The sequence below is a fragment of the Ambystoma mexicanum genome, chromosome 2q, assembly GCF_040938575.1.
Source record: "Ambystoma mexicanum isolate Mex_15411 chromosome 2q, UKY_AmexF1_1, whole genome shotgun sequence".
Taxonomy (NCBI): domain Eukaryota; kingdom Metazoa; phylum Chordata; class Amphibia; order Caudata; family Ambystomatidae; genus Ambystoma; species Ambystoma mexicanum.
This window is the reverse complement of record NC_090924.1, coordinates 414,021,503-414,043,156: the sequence shown is the minus strand read 5'-3', so window position 1 is coordinate 414,043,156 and position 21,654 is coordinate 414,021,503. Positions and strand designations below refer to the sequence as shown.

General features: G+C 50.4%; 1 protein-coding gene across 1 annotated transcript in view; it reads right to left on the bottom strand.

The window, feature by feature from the left end:
• Positions 1-2,455: 2,455 nt before the first annotated feature.
• The window catches only part of LOC138569461 (zinc finger protein-like 1), a 52,376-nt gene continuing 33,177 nt past the window's right edge, over positions 2,456-21,654 (bottom strand). Inside the window, exon 5 of the transcript XR_011303243.1 lies at positions 2,456-3,013. The gene's annotated coding sequence lies outside the window, so the exon portion shown is untranslated. The remainder of the gene's footprint in view (positions 3,014-21,654) is intronic.

Below are 21,654 nucleotides of genomic sequence, written 5' to 3'. Positions count from 1 at the left end.
TTTCTGTGGTTCAATAGATGATCTGACTTCCTGCTCTTGCAATTTTCTATTCTTAATTGCCTCTTCCACTGCAGAGCCGATCAGTGACGCAATCTCCTCCTTACTCAGCATAATTGGTCCCGGTGGTCGCAAAGATGGAACATCTCCAGGAGCTACAACCTCTAAAATATGATCTGTATTAAGTAATAGACCCTCAGACTGCGGCATTGTATCAGAATCTGCCCCCTGCAATACATCATTATTCTGCTTAAAGATCTTTGCCTCGGGTTTCAAAGCGGGGTGCAAATTCTTTCCTTTTCTGCTTTGCCCCTGCAGGGGAGGCATATTATTGTCAGACAGTGAAGTTTTTATTAGAGTCATGACATCCTGTGTAGCTTATTTATCTACAGGGTTAAAAGAGCCTTCTGGTATTGGGGTTTCTACAGCCATCGCTATTCTTTCTCTCAACTCTTCATCCACCACTACACTAATCAGTTGTGCTATATCGGATTTCCTCATAGGTATCTTTTCCAAAGTATCAGGGTTCAGCTTACTCTCCATTCCTTGTGTCTCACAGATGCTGTCTTTCTTCTGTGTCTCCCCCCTCCTTTTTTGTGTTGCTAAATTGTGTCCACCCTGTTTCGGTGGATCACCCTCAGCCTGATGCCTGGATGTCATTAGGTTCTGGATTGGAGACTCATGAATTTGATTTAAAAAATAAGGCATAGCTTTCTCTGTGTTCCATTGGTAATGCCTCCAGACCCTTTTCGGAGATTTTTTTAATTTTTGCAGATTTAGTTTTTGTTGGTAATGCCTTATGGGTCATTTCGTCTGAGAGGAGATTAGATGGATTAAAGTAAGATCCAACCTCTTGATTATTTAACAGATCTGTGTTCTCTATTATTTCTACATCAGAGTCCATATTTTGTATCTGTTCCTCTCTGATGAAATTTCCCCAAGTATTTTTAGATATTTTATTTTTTTGATTAAATAAGGATGAGTTTCCGTTCCCTCTGTTTCTCTTTTTTGATTTTTGGATCTTTTTATTAGTGGGATTCGGAACTTCATCCTTCTCCATGCACTGTTTATTCTTGTTTGTGGATTCAGATTCCAATGGTTTTAAAACAGGAGGGATCTGTGTTTGGACCTCTCTTAAATCATCCCCACTGACCCTTTCCTTAATCAGTGTGGATCCCGGGCCCATTAGCTTTGTCTCTAGCTTCATAGACACCAACTCCAGAGTTTCTAGCCCGATTTTGCCTTGTGACAGCTGTCTACCTGTCAAAATTCGTAATTCCATGAGTTCAGTAGAGTGAGTTTTTAATTCCTGCAATATTGAACGCAGTAACCCTCCCATTTCAGAAGGATATTCTATCTGTAAATCAGATGTATTCATCGGCTCTGACAAATGTGCATCCCCATCTGCGGAGAAAAAATCTGGGGGCGTATCCAAAAAAGAAGTCTCGGGAATCACTCCCATCTCCGTGCCCACCTCCGTCCCTGTCATCCCGGCCCCGGAAACTTCCCCCTGTAGGATCTGCACTTGACCCCCCTGCAAAATCATAGATGAATGAGCCATAACTTCAGACTCCAACAGCATAGAGTCACTTGGCTCAGGAGGAGAGGGAGGGAGAGGCATGTTCATTGCCATTCTCATGGTATTTTTTACAGGCGTAAAAATTAAGGGGGCTGACAGAATGTCGTCATAGGGTCTTATCCCCTGAGTTGTACTACTTCTGGTAGAGGGGCCAGCAGTCGAACCCCGAGTATACACATATTCAATACTGTTTCTTCGCCTAGACATTCCGGCGATTTCCTGCCCCCAAAGGACCCCTGTTATTATTCACTCAGATTGCCCACTCCTAAAGCTGTTCAATACAAATACATATAATATCTCTTGAAAGATTTAGGTACTGGGCCAAGGTTCAATCTCCTCCCCAGCCTATCCTATCAGTTCACACTCTTTTCAGACCCTATGCACAGAATTCTATGAGCATTGCAGGACTGGCTCCCAAATTGATCCTCTATATGCATATATCAATGGCGCATTCGCAAGGCTCAGTACTCTTATTTTCCACAATCTGCCGTTAGGGGGGCTTAATTACCCCTTTATGATCCAGCCTGCCCCCTCCAGCATTCGCTTACTTTTAGCCTTGGCTCCTCCCACTCCCACCAGAACACTCACAACCCCGATCTGTAAAGCTCCAATAAAATGCACTCACCCTCTAGATGTCCTCATTCATATGCTATGCCCTTGCCTGCCAATGTCGCCTGCGTGCTGCTCGCTGCACAGCGAACAGCAAACAGCGTGCTTTCAGTGCTTCCATGTGCGCGCACGTGTGCGCTAGACACACTGTTTTTGAAAGAGGAGTGGGCGTGTTCCCAGGGAGGGGTACGATGTTCGGCCCAATGAGAAGAGAGCTAAAAATTAAGTTAAGTAATGAGTTAGCCTGAGTGCTGTAGGGAGGGTTACCAGCATGTTAATTCATCTCATTAGGTTCACATTAGGTTCACAGTTCATACGAGTTCAAAAGTCAATGATCAGTTTAACTAATTACTTGTGAGCCAGGCAACTTCCGTGTGCCTGCAAAGGACGTCCTCCGTGTCGGAACTTTGCTGAACGGCCAGAAAGGTCCCTGCAATCAGGGACTGGCAGCTTGAGTCCGTATTCAGCAGGCAGTCATAAAAGTCTCTCGCAGCAAACAGCGTGCTTTCAGTGCTACCGTGTGCGCGCGCGTGTGCGCTAGACACACTGTTTTTGAAAGAGGAGTGGGCGTGTTCCCAGGGAGGGGTACGATGTTCTGCCCAATGAGAAGAGAGTTGTGAGCCAGGCAACTTCCGTGTGCCTGCAAAGGACGTCCTCCGTGTCGGAACTTTGCTGAACGGCCAGAAAGGTCCCTGCAATCAGGGACTGGCAGCTCGAGTCCGTATCCAGCAGGCAGTCATAAAAGTCTCTCGCAGCAAACAGCGTGCTTTCAGTGCTTCCGTGTGCGCAGTTAGAATACGCCAACAGGTATCTAACTGTCCCAAAAATCTGCAACAAGCCAACAGATAGATGAATACCACTGAAATGGAAAAAAGAAATAAACAAATAGAATACACCAACTGCTATCTAATTGCAACAATACTACCACCACTTCCAAATCAAAAACCATACACCTATTCAATTCCTCCTACTGAAAATAATAAAAGAAATAGATTGTACCACAACATAGAAAGGTTTTTTTTTTTTAATCCAGCATGGATTATTTTCCCACAGACCCAATGATTTAATAAACAAACAAAGGAACTGAGCAAATTTCACAGTGCACTGGTTTGAACTATAGTACTTCTAAAGCACTAAACTATGAGGGTCGACACAATACAGAAATGTCTATTATGCAATGCAATAACTCATTATGAACTACCTACACTAACATGTGATCTTTTCTGTTATCACAGAGATTGTAAAAGAATGTCGGCTCCAATTATCCATGTCTTGAAAAAACTGCATACAGCCACAAAGAGTCAAACAGAAAGTATATAATGCTTGGACTCACAAACACCACAGCACAACACTCCCATTCAAACAAACACCTGACCATAGACCACAATCCAACATGTTTGCTTCCATGGGTATCTTATGCTGCAGTGCTTCTTGCCAAACCCTACAATCTTGACTGCATGGCCTGGCCAAAACTCTACATACAGCCTCAACAAAGGAAAAATTATATAATAATTACACTCACAAACACTGCAACATAACACATGCAAACAAACACCACACCAATAAATACAACCCAAAATGCCTAGAGTCTTCAATACCAACATTCTGAACACAATCCAACAAACAAACTAACACACATCATCTCACTATCCTATAAACACAATTACACTACTGCCAATCAGTACACACATGTTTTAAAATATATCCCCTAAGCAACCCACATACCACAGTCAAAATGTTTGCTTCTATGGGTGTGTTATGCATAACACACCCATAGAAGCAAACACCTAGCAAATAACCACAACCTAAAAAACATAACACATCAACCTCAAAACCTATCCACTTCAATTAACATTCTAAAAATAATTACAACCAGTGCTTTACTAACGACCCAAAACCAACATCATACTTAAGTAAAATAACCAGTAGTGCGCCCAGTGTCTATTGTGACCACGGACACCGCAAACGCATCAGGGCCTTCTCCCACCTAAACAAATACAGCATTTGACCCATCTCCTGCTCCCCCACCCTCTCCAAGCACTCCCCAAAATTGGGTTTATGCTCACTTTCACACCGCACTGTCCACGGATCCAATATTGCGTGCGCATCTAAACATCTAAACAATGTGACGCACTTCACGCTTCATCCCAGTCAACCAGCGAACAGGTTGCCTGTCCGCGGACACGACACAAGCCCATTAACCAATCGGTGTCCTGTCCACAGAGTGAACAGGGAAGTTTGTCCACGGAGCGGACGGAGATATCACTCATTTTTTTAGACCTACTTTATGGTTGTTTTTAAAAAAACTACTGGACCGATTTTCACCAAACTTACAAAAGCACACTTTCAGGACCAAGCCTGATCCGCAATTTTGGTGAAAATCCGTCCAGCGGTTTGGACTGTAGGCGCAACAGAAATGTTATCTACATTCAATATATGGGAAAAAAAGAAATTTTGGGACCCCCCTATAACTGCCCCACCCGGACCAAACCTCACGAAACTTTGCATAAGTATTCATACATATTCAGAGTGGACCATATACCTTCTTTGCAAAGTTTGGTGAGGATTCGTCTAGGGGAGCGAAGTTATAAGCTGCCCAATAAGTGCTCTTCCTATGTCTTTAGCAACTTAACCATAACTACATGGCCGCTACCCCAGGCCATGTAATATATAATATATATGCATATAGTCCCTGCCCGGTAGAAGTCCCCATAGAAGTCGAGGGAAGATGCTTTGTGTATACACATTTTATGGTACTACCAACTAAGGAGCTTTATAAAAAAAATAGTGATTTATGTAAAGTGAACACTGGTTAGGAAGAGACCTCTTGAAACATTTGTGAGATTCGGCCAGATGTTCCGAAGGTATTCAGTAATTGGTGATTATATGTAAGGGAGTGGATTAAAAAGACAAGATGACAATTTTTTTTTTCAAGGGCTGCAATGCTCTTTAAAAGAGCAGTGTGGCACGTTTAAACCGTTCTGATGACCCCCACCCACCCAACATAAGTGGGTCCCTTTTCGAACTGTGAAGCTGAATGCATGTCAGGCCCCATTAAGGTATGGAAGTGAAAGGGTCGTTGGCAGTACCTCAACTGCAGGCATAAGTTAGTGCTCATGGTTTAAACACGGAATGCAGGACTGATTGAGAGGGGCTAATCTTAATTGAAATTCTCAAACTGTTTAGAAGCCGAGAAAGATGAGACCAATTTCTCAACTAAACTTTGCGTAATTGTCTTTAAACTCAGAAGGACAACCATTTCCACATTTCTGCAGTATGTTCCTTAAGAGCAGACACACAACATATGGGGGCCGATTCATGGAACAAACGTGCGCCGAAAATCCCAGCGCAAGCAGGCACAAGGTGGCGCAAGCGTGAGAAAGCAAGCGCACGCGTGCGATTCAAGGAAGGCGCTGTGCTTGTTTCCCACTGGTTGTGCGCCAAGTCGGTGCATGTCGCACGCGGGCACACACGTCATCAAACGGCGTGCACTACGCGCACAGCAAAAGCGCACATAGTGCAGCGCACACAACAAAAGAAGTACTGCAGGGAACTACAAGGAACGCCCACACACACACGCAAACAACCCATATTCATGGATACGAACATGGGAAACCCGCGCACAGAAAAAGACGCACACAGGCGTGAATGCGTCTGCCACACGAAGGCAGGCGGAAGCGTCCCCGTGCACAGTATAAAAGTGCACACAAACAACAAACACATATATACAGCTACAATGAATGCCCCATTTGTCGCAGCACTGATCGTGGGACACCGCAGGAGGAGGAGAATAGCCAGGGCATGCATTTTTTCACCACAGACAAGCCTATTTGGGATGCCTGATGACTAGGTCTACGGCAGGTATAGGTTTCCACCCCGTATCATCCTAGACCTGGTCAGGGAGTGGGAAGCTGACCTTAGATCCCCCAACCTTTGCTCCCAAGCATTGAGCCCCTTGGAGAAGGTGCTCAATGTCCTGCATTTTTTGACCACTGGGTCATTTCAGCGGACTACTGCCATAGTGGGGGGGGGTCTCACAGGCCACGCAGTCACACTGCCTACACCAGGTCTTGGCAATCATGACAGCGCGCCCCTCAGTCCGCAGGCACATATACATGCCCAGAACACCCGCAGAAAGGCAGGCCGTTGTCCTGGATTTTGACAGGGTGGCACACTTCCCCAAAGTGCTTGGTGCCATAGATTGCACCCATGTGGCCCTACGTCCACCTAGGGCCGCTGAGCACATCTACCGAAACCACACTCTTCTTGTAGCTCTGATCTTTCCTCTGAGAGCACACATTATAATGAAAGAAGGCTGAAAAGCATATCATAAACCATATGACCATTTAATACAACATAGAACTCATAGCTAAAAGTACCTACTCTTCAAATATCTCTAAATGTTTGTTCCAAATCATATTGAAAAGTATTAGCTTACCCTTGTCTTTGCATGTGACTACCTCCAGTGTTATGCATCTCACATATTCAGTCTTCAATTTGAAGCTCTCTTGGGCTATTCTAGCTGCACAATATTAACATTTAACCAACTGAAAGAGCTTTGTGTGTACTTAACGTATTGTGACAAGAGTCACCATTTTGGTAGTTAAAAGGGAAATAGCTGTACATTTCTCCAGTTTAAATGATGTATTACCCACCATATTAATAAAATTCAACATTTCTGTCCATACCACTTTCGCTTCACCATGACCAACCTGAATCAGTGTGGTGACTGGCTTGTTAGGGCTGTCCTCTCTATCCTGATTGAACCTAGGTGTGCCTCCTTACTCCCAAGTTTAGCAGCACCTTCGCATTCCTCCTCCTGGCTGTATGCTTTCCCCAGGACCAATGTGATCATTTGGAACGTCCCTATCCATGTTCCCCTTTCTGCCTCGCCTATGATTTCTGGCTCTATCCTACTCTCTGGCTGCACAGTTTTTTCCTCACTTTCCTGGTGATATATCTTCTACTTCTTCCGAAGATGTTCTACCCTTTGATAGTATCTCTTCTTCTCACTGTTTCTCCCTGCCTTCCAAAACATCCCATTTCTCCTCTACCCTCCAGTTCTCTCCTCCTAGATCTCGACTGTCCTTCCCCTCAAGATAAATTCCCCATCCAATCTCTGATAGTATCATTTTTCTTCCTGCTGCCAACTATGTTCTCCCCTCTGATAGTAACCCCCTCCTTCCGTACTCCTCTCGCCTTCCAACTCTCCACCCCTTCTCCCAAATGGAATCCCCCATTTTCTCACCTTCTTTATTTATCTCCTTCTTCTCCAGACTGTTCTCTCCTTTCTCCTTCAACAGCATAATATCGTTCACCTTCTCCATCTAGATATTCTCTCTCTCCTACAAGTATTTCTGTGCTCTTTTCACACTGCTCAGTGCACAGCACAGTTAACAGCCATTGCGTGTGATGCACACCCTGAGCATCACATCTAAGCGACAAACCACATCGAAAAGCAAATTAGGCATGTACAGGATCCACAATTGGTCATAGGACATGTACTGCAGGGACACAGTGGGCACCAGAAGGAAAACAGAGTGTACACGTGGACATGGAAGGGTGGTTGTACATGTAGTGCATTATAGTGCAAGTGTGTGGGTCAGTAGGGACATGCACTCAACATATGCGTGTGCAATCAAGTGACCATCAGTGTCCTCTACACATCACATGTGAACATTCACCATGTGTACACCCCAGCATGTCAAACCACAACTATCCCCTCACACCTGAAAGGTAAACACAACACATGAACAGGCATTGATCAGCAGAACACATCATGTACATAGGATACCACAATTACAATGTCAGGGTGCCCATCACACTGCAGGGCAAGGCAACTATCACCAACCAACCACCACTCCTCCCTCACAAATCTCCATGACCCACTGAACAACTGCACCGGGGTTATGGAGCCTTCATCCTTGAATTTCACCTGGCCACAGGATCACCCTTCCCCTTTGTCACCATCTCCCACCTTGTGTGTAAAAAGTTGCCTGCACCCTCAGAGTCCACCTTGATTTGCAAAAACACTACATCCAAGAGAACTCAAAGCAGGCCAACACAGAAGCCAAGCAAAAAGCCTGCAGGCAGAAAAACTAACCAGAACAGCCTCCAGTAGATGACTTGAAGTAGCAGTACCTCACAAAGGCCAAGTGCTACCACAATGACGTAACAACCAAGGTAGTACAGTAAAACAATGTCACAACAGGATGTGTACCATGTGTGGTACATAACATAGAATGAAGCACCACAAACGGATGTGTACTGTCACTGATCCTGTGTACAGGTGCAGGAGTGGCACGAACCAACCACACCCACTGTGGTCTGGGTGGCTGCAAGGTCAAACTCACACAGGCCTCTGAGACCCTGGTGGGGAAGGAGGGTCAGGTATATGGAGTCTGGACAGGCGTTGGCATACTGGATAACCGGAATGAGGGGCAAGAGAGGGGAGTAGGATTGACACGGGAAAGTAGGGAATGGCCAAGCATGTAGTACTCACATTAACACATACACAATCATACCAAACTTGTTCATCATAAACATAGCAGCAATTCACTGAAATGGAAGTCAAAGAGAAACTTATCTCTGGGGTGAGTGCTGGCCTCCTGCCTGCGCACTCTCAGGTCCGGTAACAGGAGCACTTCAATGCTGCAAAGAGAGCCACAGTTAAAAATCTGTGCGTGCCCATAACACGCAAACACACCACCAAATATGCCCCAAAGTAACAAACTACTGTACAAACAGACAATCTGGTGTGGATGCTTCGTACCCATACGTAACATTACCCCTGTGATGGTTCATAAACAGTCAATGCAGTAAGTCAGGCGCTGGTGGGTTCGTGGCAAATGGAACACCAATGTGTCATGAATCACACAACATGCAATGTTCCCTGGGTAAGCAGACAGACACATATAGCAAGGTATGACTTCCAAACAAGTCGTGTTCCACCATGACCCAAATAAAGTAGGCAGTGCATGTTTCAAATTCTACATGGAAATGAAATGCACTGCACCCGAGTCTGTCCCTTGCCGTCTGTCCCTGTCAGCTGCTTCTTTCCATGTCTCAGAACGCTACATGGGTGATACAAGTGCCTCAATGGACCATGGTGGACCGGAGGGAATGTGCCACTTCCCCTGTAGGTTCCCCAGACAACCTTACAATCAACTAGCCATGAGTCCACCAACACATCTGAGCTGTATTGTGCTTTTCAACACCAATATTCGTCCAAGCTCACTCTTAGTGCTGCTACTAAGCATGCATGTGCAACTGGCCTGGTGGAAGGTTTGCTGTGTTGTGACCCCCCTGTGCTGCTCACCTTGCCTGGAGTCCCTTGAAAGACGTCAGCAGTTTTCGGATGTATGATTGCAATCCCTGTGCCTCTGCTTGTGCACACATGTGCATGTGGGCACCACCAAACGTGTCCAGATTCCAGACGTCCAATGGCCCATGTCTGCTGGCAAAGGTGGTCTGGAGGCACATCCCCCGGCTGAAAGGGCATGAAACACATGATTAATGCATTAGATTCATCTGTATGTGTCTCTTCAGGCATCACATCACTGGACCATGTCAGAGACGTACATCAGAAATCACACCACAGTCTGTCTTTCACAGCCAAAGTGTGGAACACACTATCTACGGCATGAATTGCAACAATCGCATGTACAGTAAAGAAAAGAAACATACTACACAATGCATAGCAATGAATGTACAAATGAATCATGAAACACCCCATCTAGCAAGCAGAACAGTGGTCAATAACACCCCAATCATCCCCACTAGGGGTGTTAACACAAGTTCCACAGCAGCAGACATGCCACAGATATGACAGTCCAAAGCCCTTCTGTAATAGGCTGTTACACCGAACCATCCTTGCGAGCCCATGGATAAGGGAAGCAGGAGTGGCATATGTGAGTCAAGGACCCCAAGCAGCAAACACATACACAAGACAAGCCTGAAGGGCCCAGCTGAAACAGACAGTGGATGCTTTCAAAAGCCACAAAGCACCACACTGTCACATGAAAGCACAATAGACAAACAATTTTAAACTACATTAACTAATTACACTAACTACGAAAAACCTACTTTACCTAATTAAACTAACTATCAAACAGAAACTTAACTAACTAAACTAAAAGAAAAATCAAAAATGGCCACATACGACCCGGGGGGGGGCACCCAGGAAGGGGAAGGTACAGGGTGCTGCTCAACACCCACATGCGATGATGCTGAGCCAAAAAAAAAACTCCATGGGCTCAACGCCTGCACAGCCCGACCTATGTGGGAGACAGATGGTCGTTCGAGTCTGGCTCATCCTGGAAAGGAGGATGTGGCACAGTAGCCTGGCCATGCCTAGCCGCAGCTTGCCCCTCGTCGGTAGCAAGTCTGCCGGACGGGTGAGCCTGGTTCTGTGTGGCGATGACATGTAGGTCTGCATGCAGAACCTCCTGTGATACACGTGCTTCCTCTTGCAAGGTAGCACGTGTAACACGGAGTTCCTCCTGCAAGGCCTGGCTGGACAACCGCTGCACCTCCCGGCAAGCCTGTAGCTCAGCCGAGATGGTACGCTCAAGCTGTGCAAACCTCTCCTCTGACCGCTCCCTCTGGGACATCAGAAGGACACCCAGAGTATATTTGAGGGAAGCATAGTCCTCCCTCAGGGCCTCCATTTGTGCCTCTGCGTGAGCAGCAATTTCTTGACACAGAGATGACATTTCAGCCTGGCGTGCCCTGTCTGAGGCCGCCATGCCCAGCCTGAGCGAGCGGGCCGTGGACCGTGCCGCCTGCTGCTGGAGAAGGACCTGCCTAGCAGGAGGGAGCACGGATCGGGCCACACGCTCCATGCTCTCAGCGATGTTCTCCACTGTTGCCCCCTGCCGTTCTGAATTGGCAGTCATGTCTTGCTCCCACTCAGTATACAGCGGTTGCGCGCGGCGACTGCGTTGCTGGGCTTGACCCCTGCGGGACCCAAGGACCGGTTGTCCTCGTTGTGTTGGCAGCACCCACGGCTGCACGACTACATGCCCCCGTCGACGTGATGTCCCAGGCACATCAGTGACTGGTGTGGAGGGTGACCCTGCGTCCCGATCCACCACGGGCAGAGGTTCCAAGACTATCTGACCCTCAGTGCAGGTGTCGCGGACAGAGGAGTGTCCACATCAGAATCACTCACCCCTGACACATGGACCTGATGCTCATCCAACTCGACATGGATGTCAGAGTCGTCATTAGGGCTGGACTCATAGGCAGCCAGAGACAAGATGGCCTGTAGCACTTGGGGGTTTTCGTGGCCTGCCACCCCACAACCCCCACTTGTGCCGGGTTGATGTAGTGATACCAACCTTGTGCCTGGCATCACAACACCATCCTCCGGCTCCATTGTGTCATCATCTGAAAAATAGAGAGAAAAAAGGTCACTACACATATCAGAAGCACACAACACACACACACACCGACAACATCAGGCAGACATGTGACACACAAAATAGAACCTGGCATGCATGCTGGGTCAACTTGGAATTGCTTCTGTGATCAGACCTGTTGAAAGGTGGCAGTTTGCATTAAAGTGGGTCTATACAGTGCAGCCAATGTGTATGTTACTCACTACCTACATGTACAAGTACTTCATGGTGTTTGTCAGAAAATGTGAAGGCAGTGCAAGGTCAACTTCAGGCATCACGTGCAATGTGCATTCAATGGGTAGCATATCTACAAGCAAAGCACCCCTCCACCCAAGTGCAAAAGCATGGATGCCTAGCTCAAAAGGCTGACCATAGACCTGTGCATTGACAGGCAGTGTTGACTAGCATCAACAGCTTCATGTGAGTCAAGTGACAACACTGCAAATGATGATGGGACAGTAAGCATGACACATGATGAAACATCTGGAGGCCACCCACGTGTGAAGAGGACACTACACCAGTTGGACAGAGTCATTGTCCATTAAACAGGCTGAGGCCTGTGACCCACCCAGATTGTCAGACCCTAAACATGTGTGCAACGCAGGACTAAGCCACAGTAGACATGAGAAGGCTGATGAAATGCCATGTAATGTATGTCACCCAGGACTTGTATTACAGTGATCATCCAGTCAAGGACACATAGGGGCATGCATGCAATGCACATGGAGCATGAATGGGCACTCATGTCCCTGCAGGGCATCTGACATCTGCACAGTACAAGTGAGATACCCTGAATCAAGAACTAAGGCTGTACCACACAGCATATGTCTGGCAGATTGGTTGCGGGAAGTTAGCATGTACACAGGACGCATTAACAGGGAAGTACCCAACGGCAATATTGAAGCAGACCAGTGCAAAGGTGGAATTGGGGTGCAGTGCGGGGGGTGGAGGGGCAAGGGAGCATGCCTACATGGAGTACCTGCATGCAGGCAGAGGACACATGCACGTCAGTCATGCTATGACATCGTGCCTGGGCTGAGAGGAAGGTCACCCCACGCTACATGCAGAAGGGCCAGTGAGCTGGGACATGGACCGGAGGGGCATACTGGTAACCAGCATGTGAGTAGGGTGCAATAGTGTTGATGCCGACAGTCCCCATCTGCTCCACATGTCCACCATCCAGCAGAGCAGACATGCATCACGGAAGCATTGCATTACTTGCACATCCGAAACATGTACACGTCACATGGAGTGGCAATCATGCACAACACATCCCACAAGTAAAACACACACATCCTCAACAAACACGCATCAACACTCACTGGACTGGGCATCAAAGTCCAGCATCTCTCCCACTCTTTCGACCGATTCAGATGGTATGAACTCCGCAACGAGTGACTCATGCAGAGTGAGGACTTCCTCCTCTGGTGCAGGCCCACCGCCAGTCACCAGAGTCAAGTTGTAATTTGAGGCACGCTTAGCCTTAGCGCTGCGTTTGATGTCATTCCAACGCTTTTTGCACTGTTGCTCCGTGCGTACCTCATGGCCGAATGCACTGTCATGTTCCGCAACATGCTTCCAGTGGGTATCACGTTAGGCAGCCGTAGTCTGACTATTGGCACCCACTAGCATGTCACAGCTGTGGCCCCGGACGTAGCCCACGAGGACGTCCAGTTCCTGGTTGCAGAAAGGCTTCTTCCTCGACGTGCAGAAGGTCCTGGCTGTGTGTAAGGTCCCAGCCTGTGCTGCAGGTGCAACCTTCCTCCTCTTGGATTGTGGCTCAGACCCTGGCTGGCTAATGCCGCCCTGACCAGTATGGCCAGTGGGTTCGGTGGATTGAGCCAAGGGAGTGGCAGGTGGAGGGACAACCAAAGGCCTGACTTCTGTCAGTGGCAGCTGGGTGGCCTCTAATGGACCCTGTGCAGCAACATCCGCTGTGGCAGGGTCATTAAACGCAACTGTCCTGGTTGGCAGACTCACAACCGGGGTGTTGTTGGGTGCATCTGCCCCTGCACTTGCCAACACCCGGCTGTTTGGGGCAGCAGATGACATAACTGCCCCAGGGACACGTGTCTTGGTCAGGGCAGCCCTGCATGCCCCTACGGTTTCCCTCCTGGCCTGTTGGAAATCTTCCAAGGGCTCCTCAAGTGCCAACGCTGGCTGCGCTGGCAGACCCTGAGCCTGGGTGGCGGTGTCCACAGCTGCACCTGCAGCTACCACTACCATTGGGCCCGTGACAGTCGATGGAATGGACTGCCGGGTCACACGGGCGCCAGTGCCAGATGCAGAAGCTGCATCTCCCGGAACCACAGGGGGTGGTGGCATGACTGCACCGACACATGGCACGACATCGTGCTCAAGTGGCGCACCCCTGCCTCTTCCCCCTCTGCGGCTGCCCTGGACACCCTGGAGTCCCCCTACTCCCTGGTCACCCCGGCCACGTCCCTGACCACGCCCACCTCGAGGAGGACGCCCAGCTGAGGCGCCCCTCACCTTTGGTGTCCTCCCAACCATGGCACAGATGTAGTAGTGCCGGCACAGATGGAGTAGTGCCAATGGGAGGTGTACACCACAATTGACCTGGGCAATTGGAGTGAAGGGGGTGGGAAGCAAGATATTAACAGCCCCCCTGCACCTGCAAGGCTGTATGTGACCCTGGTAATGTAGTGACGGGTCGCGCAATGCTCAGGCACCCCAAAACTGCTGGAAAACTGTGCACGCAACTCTGCAGCCTACGTGTGTGGAATCAACCTCCTGCAGTACGCGGTGGCACCCAGTAACACGAAAAACACGTACGCGTGGGACACGCAGGCTACTATGGCATCAAAAACGGTGCGATACACAGGGGCACCCGCAGTGGGAAAAATAGCGTGCACGACTCACCGTCTGACTAGCGCAGTGCAGAAAAACACGCGTAGCCAATACCCCCGCCAAAAGAAGAGATATGTCCATGATAGCTGTGAAGTTGTGATGGCGCGCGAAACAACACGAAGCAGCAACGCACGTCGGTCTCCACGAAAGGCACGTACAGCAAACTGCTGGCCCCGCTCACCATTAACCCATGCTGAGGGAAACGCCCGAAAGTGTCACGTCACTTACGAGCGTAGGCCCTTTCCTCGGATTACACGCATTCACACGGGGACGTGCATTTTTTTTGTGCGCGCTCTTATCCACTATGCCCACGTCACGGGGGAAACGCCCACGCACGCTCCCGCGTGTCACGTCACAGAAGCGCTTACGCGTGAAGGGCCTTTGGTCCAATGAAATCGCTGACGTGCTCACGCGCTAAGGGCCTTTCCTCGAATTACACGCTGACGTGGAATTTTTTCACGTGCCAAATCACTCCGTATCAAGCTGGCCACGCGAAAACACACAGAAGACCACGCTCCTGCCCTGAAGGCCATTTTCCTGCCCCCCAGCGCCCCGAGCACACTCCCACCTGCCATCTGCTGCTGCCTGCTTGCCTGCTGCCCACGTGCCCTGCTATTTGCTGCCTACACATCAGCCATGGGTGCAGTTGATGTGACCACCCCTGCGGGAACTGAAGACTCCTGACTGGGATACCATCGCTCCACAGCCCAGCCCCAGGACCCAGTTGCCCACCCACACCTGCCTCTGGGGTTGCCATTTCGGGCTCACCACCATCTGAGAGCACTGGCAACCCCCAGCCAGAGAGGCAGAGGGCCACCAGCTTCACTGCCACCGAAGTTGGTGTCCTGGTGGAGCAAGTCCTGGGGCAGTATGATGCCCTCTTCGGAAGTTCACGCGCCGACAAGGAAGGACAGACCAGGATCTGGACAGACATCGTGACTGCCATCAACGCAGAGGGGGTGGCAGTTTGCAAATTCCAACATGTCAAGAAGCGCTGGGAGGACTTCAGGTCCAGGACCCTCAACAAGGCCCGGCGCCTCGTGAAGGCAGCGGATGCTAACGGGCGCCGGGGCCACCTGTCGGAACACCAGATGAGGGTCCTGGAACGCATATGCCCAGCGCTCCACGTCCAGGTCTTTGAGAGGCAGACCAGTCTGGAGTTGAGTGGTAAGTGTACATGCATACTGATTCGAAGCTGTGCGTGTGGTGGTGTGCCAGTAGTGTGCAGGTTGCACATGTGGTTTTGTATGGCCATGTATGGATGTGTATGTATAGGGCCGTGAGGCTAACACATGTGAGTCATCTCATGTGTGAGACACATGGATGGTGTATGTGTGGTTAAGCATGCAGGCCAAATGCATATGTGTGAGCACACATGTTTGAATGACTGTGTATGTAAGTTGGCATGGTAGTGGTGTCACACATGGATGTTGGTTCCAGCTGCATGTATCTGCACTGTGTACATGTGCATGTGTGTGTATTTGACAAGGGTGCAACAGTGATGCAACATGGATGCATGTGACACTGATATGTAGAAGGCTGATTGCCAGATGTGACATGGATGCCGATCTCATCACTGTGACAGTTGGTGGAAGTGTACACATGCATGTAAGTTTGGTGGCGTGTGTGCATGTCTAGTGCACTCCCTGTGTTTCATGTGATGTCTGGCTCATCTTTGGCTGCTCGTGCTGTTGTATGTGTATGGATGGTGCTGGCCGTTGTGATATGGCTGTGGAATAGCTCATGTGTGTGATTTCAAATGACATGTGTCTTGGGGATTGTGATGCCATGTCTGAAGTTTGACACTGCCACTCATGTGGAACTGTCATGTGTGTATCAGTCCATTGTACAGTGCCCTGATGCCTGTCTCCTATCTCTACCTGTCTGCAGCATCAACTGATGAAGTGGGCGGAGAGGGTGCTGTGGAGCCCAGCGGTAGGGATCGCACCGCCAGCCGGAGACACAAGGCCCGGCTCCCCTCCCAGGTTGTGATCTCGTCAGGGAGTGAGGAGTCCGGTGCCGCGTCCCATGCCGCAGCTGCTGAGGGTAGGTCCAAGAGGCGGAGGTCGGAGTTGGACTCCTCGACAGCAGAAGGGGTAGCTGGGACCCCACAGGGCCCAACGGAGGAAGATGGCATGGAGTCATCCAGGTTGGTGGGGGGTTTGGTGGAGCAGGAGGCCATGCAAGGGACAGAGATGGGGTCTGGAGGTGGGGATTCCACTGGTGCTAGTGGTGCAGTGCAGGGGCAGGGACAGGAGGCAGCACAGGCCCCCACGGAGGTGCCTGTGTGTAATCCTGTCCCCGATCCTGTCACTGCATCATTCCACACCAGCAGGGATGCCTACGTCCAGACCCGTTCTCAGGGAGGGGTTGGGTTTACACCATCTGGCCTTCCTCTCCCTGCGGATGTGGCTATCCGGCACCGGGTTGAGCCTGTCCTGGGTGGGGTGGCGTTGCGTCAACGTGCCATGCTAGCTGACCTGCAGTCTTTTCATGAGGAGACTGCACATCTTCTCGCATGGCTCGTTGACCGCATTGACCCATTGGGACAGCTCACCAGGGCCGGATTCCTCAGTATTCTTGACCTTGTTCCGACCCCCTCCTCAACTGAACCCCCTATGCGCCAGTCGTGCTCCGTGCCATCTTCCCAACAATGTGTCACCTGGGTGCCCTGTGGAGCTGCCTCTGACCCTGCGGCCAGGCTGGTGGAGGACACATCCCTGCCACAATCAGGAGTCGGACGTCCAGCAGGGGTGGCCACCTCAACAACTGCACCCCAGCCGGAGGAGGATGTGCAGGCAGCAGGAGCCAGGGCACAGGCAGAGGCACAGCAGCAGCAGCAACAAGGTGGGAGCCATGATGGCTCGGGGCCTTCAACATCGGAGGGCCAGGCATCGGCCAGAGGGCAGGAGGACTATAGATGCAGAGCGGCAGCAGGCGGAAGAGGCACGGCTCACGATGGTCAGGGTGGAGAACAGGGCCCAGAGGCGGGCCGAGTGCCTCGAGGCCATTCGTAGGGACCTGGAGGTCCAGATGTCATCGTCCCTGCGAACCCTCGGGGCCATGGAAGAGGACCGCCTCCGGGACATCGAGCAGGAGTTCAATGATGCCCTGCCCCGGGAAATCAGAAAGTGAGCCATTGGACTAGCCCGCTGCAATTGTAAATAGTTATATAGTGTTAGGTTTCCTTTTGTTTTTCTTTTCATTTGGGGCGCTTGGACAATGCCCCACCTTTTTGTATATAGTTGTTCATTATGTAGGGTTTTTGTAGGTTTCCTTTCAATGGTTGGGCTCATGGACACTGAATATGTACTTTGTATATAGTTCCACAATGGATTTCACTTCATTTGCCTTTTTTGTAAACCATGGATCAATGGATTTTTCTTTTTTTTCAGTTTGGATTTGATTTGACGGACAGACTCTTTGGACCCATTTGCTTTTGGATTGATTTTTATTCTGGTTTTACACATCTTCTTTTTCATATTTTGGACATGCAGCTTTTTATTTATTATTTACATTATTGTGTGATTTCATTTAATTCCCTTGCTTTTGTGTCTAATACATTTTTATTTGATACTTCATTGTGTGGTATGCTTTCCTTGGTTTCCTGCATGTCACGATGCATGTTTTCTCATTCACTTGCACCCATTGTGTGTGTGTGATGGACATGTATTGATGTGCATACTTGCCATTTGGGATGTTTCATGTGATGGGGATTTCAATGTGGGGTGTGTGTAATACTTGGTTGTGTGTTTCAACTGGGGTGGCGTGGGGTGGGATTTGGGTGGCCATTAGGCCCATGATTGTGGATCGTGATGACATGTTGTGGGGGACATGAGTGGGGGCCTGCTGGCAGGTGCCCCGCACTGCTTGGGTGTGGGGGTGCAGGGGGACATGAGTGGGGGCCTGCTGGTAGGTGCCCCACACTTCTGTGGGGTGGGGGTGCAAGGGGACATGAGTGGGGGCCTGCTGGCAGGTGCCCCACACTGCTGGGGGGTGGGGGTGCAGGGGGACATGAGTGGGACATGAGTGGGGGCCTGCTGGCAGGTGCACCGCACTGCTGGAGGGTGGGGGTGCAGGGGGACATGAGTGGGACATGAGTGGGGGCCTGCTGGCAGGTGCCCCGCACTGCTGGGGGGTGGGGGTGCAGGGGGACATGAGTGGGACATGAGTGGGGGCCTGCTGGCAGGTGCCCCGCACTGCTGGGGGGTGGGGGTGCAGGGGACATGAGTGGGACATGAGTGGGGGCCTGCTGGCAGGTGAGGTGCCCCGCACTGCTGGGGGGTGGGGGTGCAGGGGGACATGAGTGGGACATGAGTGGGGGCCTGCTGGCAGGTGCCCCGCACTGCTGGGGGGTGGGGGTGCAGGGTCACATGAGTGGGACATGAGTGATGGCCTGCTGGCAGGTGCCCTGCACTGCTGGGGGTGGTTGGTGATCAGTGGTGCAAGCGGACAGGTGGCTTGGCTGGGGTGCATGCCCATGGTGGATGGGCTGCCTGCGGGACATGACCAGGGGTGCGGGGTAGTCCCCTGTGGTGTGGTCTGTCTGCAGGGGGCGTGGAGGGTGTAGAGGGAACACCTGGGAGGACCCACACTGCCAATTCACATGTAGGACTCCCCGCACACCCCTGAAATTCACGTACCCCGCTCTGACAGCAAAATCGTGTGTGGAACTTCCCGCGAACCCCAGTAATACACGTACCCCACTCGCACAGGGCCTATCGCGTGTGAAACTTCACGCGAACCCCAGTAATACACATACCCCACTCGCACAGGGCCTATCGCGTGTGAAACTTCACGCAAACCCCAGGATTATTGGCCTTGTGCGAGCGAGCGGGGTATGTGTAGTTCTGGGGTACAGCGTGAAGTTTTACATGCGAAAGGGCCCGGTAGAGTGGAGTACTGTCATGATGCCTACCCCCGGAGCACCAGGCCAGGCCCAGCACCCCCGGGAGCAGGCATCACGCCCCCAGGTAAAAGCCCAGCGGCCCTTTATAGGGGCTCTTTGGACTATGTCCTGGCGCTGTTGGCGGCAGGCTCATGTTGGGCATCAGTCCTGGCGCCATAGGCGCCAGGCTCATAAGGGGAAGTGCTTGGTGCACTTACCTGAAGCAGACCATGCTGCACACTCACCTTATGTAGACCATGCTGCATGAAGAACCAAGCCAAATGAGGCTTAGGAGGGACTATTTTTCTGAAGGAACTATTTTGTTACTTGGGTGGGGCTGTGGAAGAATACTCACCTGGAACTTCTTCCAAAGCTATTTAAGCCACGCCCGGACAGCCACACGTGCTTCGCGTTGTTCTGTATCCCAGCAGCTGAACGCTCACCGTGTCTGCTCCTGCACCTGGACTCCAGCCACGCCCGCCTCGAACCTGGAACACCTGTAAGGGAATAAGAGAAGAGAAAGGTGAAAACCAAGAACTTATTCAACCTTCTTACCTGCATCCGGAATCTTCACGCCAGCATTCCTGAAGGAAGACTTCCATTTAAAAGCACTGCGTTGCTCGCTGCAGCCCGCGCTTCACTCACCTGTTCCCGAGACGCCGCCCGGCTCCATCGCGGCTCTCAGCACCGGTCGCCACATCTCTGCACCTAGGGGAGAGAAGAAGAGACAAAAGGTGAGCAAGGGAACACAAGAGGAAAGCCGAATTTTCAGCCATATTACTTACCGCTTTTCTTGGTGAACCATTCCACATCTCGGGTCGGCGCCGCATCTTTGGCAGGTACCGCACCCCGGCCCCTATGGGGAAAGGACAAAAGACATTACTGGGGAATTATAAAGATATTTAGAGGGGTCTCCCTCATCACTAACTCACCTGATTTTACCACCAGCAATTTAACCCCTCAACGCATCGCCTTTGTTCTGCGCCTGAAATAAAGGACAGAAAAAACAACATAAAAGGAGGCTCACACTTGAACTTTTGCATCTTCATACTTACAGCCTATCGCTCAGAAAAGTCAAGTGGATGTGCCAGCGCCATTCTGAAAACCAGTGAAGTAACTGGACGAACGCGCGCCCCTGCACCAGAAGCAGGATGGAGAGTTCATCCTTCCAAACCATAAGGTGAGCTTAAACTATGGGTTTTGGAGGAATCAGAGAAGAACGAAGGGGTAAAGGGGGGAGCAAGCACATTATTCAGCAGACAGTTAATCCCCTTTCTCATCTGCAGAAGGATATTCCTACGGGCCAGACGAGCAAGATTTGGTGGTCCTGTTCAATAGGTGGTCCAAATTCTGCGCATCACGCTTGAAGAGGCCACAGCAACCCAGACCAGACCAGCACCTCCGTGGGAGCCAGGTGAGCGTTACAGAACACGAAGCCATCCTACAAATTCCCACCCAGGCGCTATGGAAACTTTCGAGACTGACCAGTTGGCCCAACTACTGGGGGAATTACGGGCCGAAGTACACGCCGCTCGTCAAGAGACTAATGCTCTCAGGAGGGAAGTGATTGTAACAAAGGAAAGAGCTGATGACCTGGCTAGACAGCTTTTGCAAGGTCAAGCTGGACAAACTCCTTTACCCGGTTCCGGAGGGAACCCCGCTCCTGTGCTTTCCAGTAACCCGGTGCAGATTAATCTACCAGGAAACATGCCGCTGGCCCCACCCGAACGCTTTGCTGGGGACCCCAAACGATTCGCCGTATTCATGAATCAGTGTCGTTTGCATTTCCTGTGCAGACCTGGGGCCTTCCCTAATGACCAGACCAAGGTAGCCTTTGTATTGTCATATCTCAGCGGCAGTGCTGCCAATTGGTCAGTTCCACTGGTAACTCAAGATGACCCGATTCTTCGTGATTTTCAAGGATTTCAAGCAAGCATGGAAAGGTTATTTGCTCGTCACTCCCAGGGGCAGGCTCTAGATGACGAACTTCTATCTCTGCGACAGGGCAATCAAGACCTCCTTTCCTACATTGCAACCTTTAATAGACTAATTGTGGAAACTGGGTGGCGAGAGGATAAAAGAATCACGTTATTTTATCGAGGTCTACGCGGAGAACTTAAAGATGTCCCGGCCCAAGTTGTAAATCCGCCCCAAGAATGCTCAGAATATATAGACTTAGTGGCCCAATTGGATCACAGACTGCAAAACAGAAAAGCAGATCGGTCCAAGTTTGAGACCTGGGTGTTAGTCAAGACCCACGCTAACCACAAGGGGGCTGAAGCCTGTGAGCCAATGCAAATCGGAGGAGT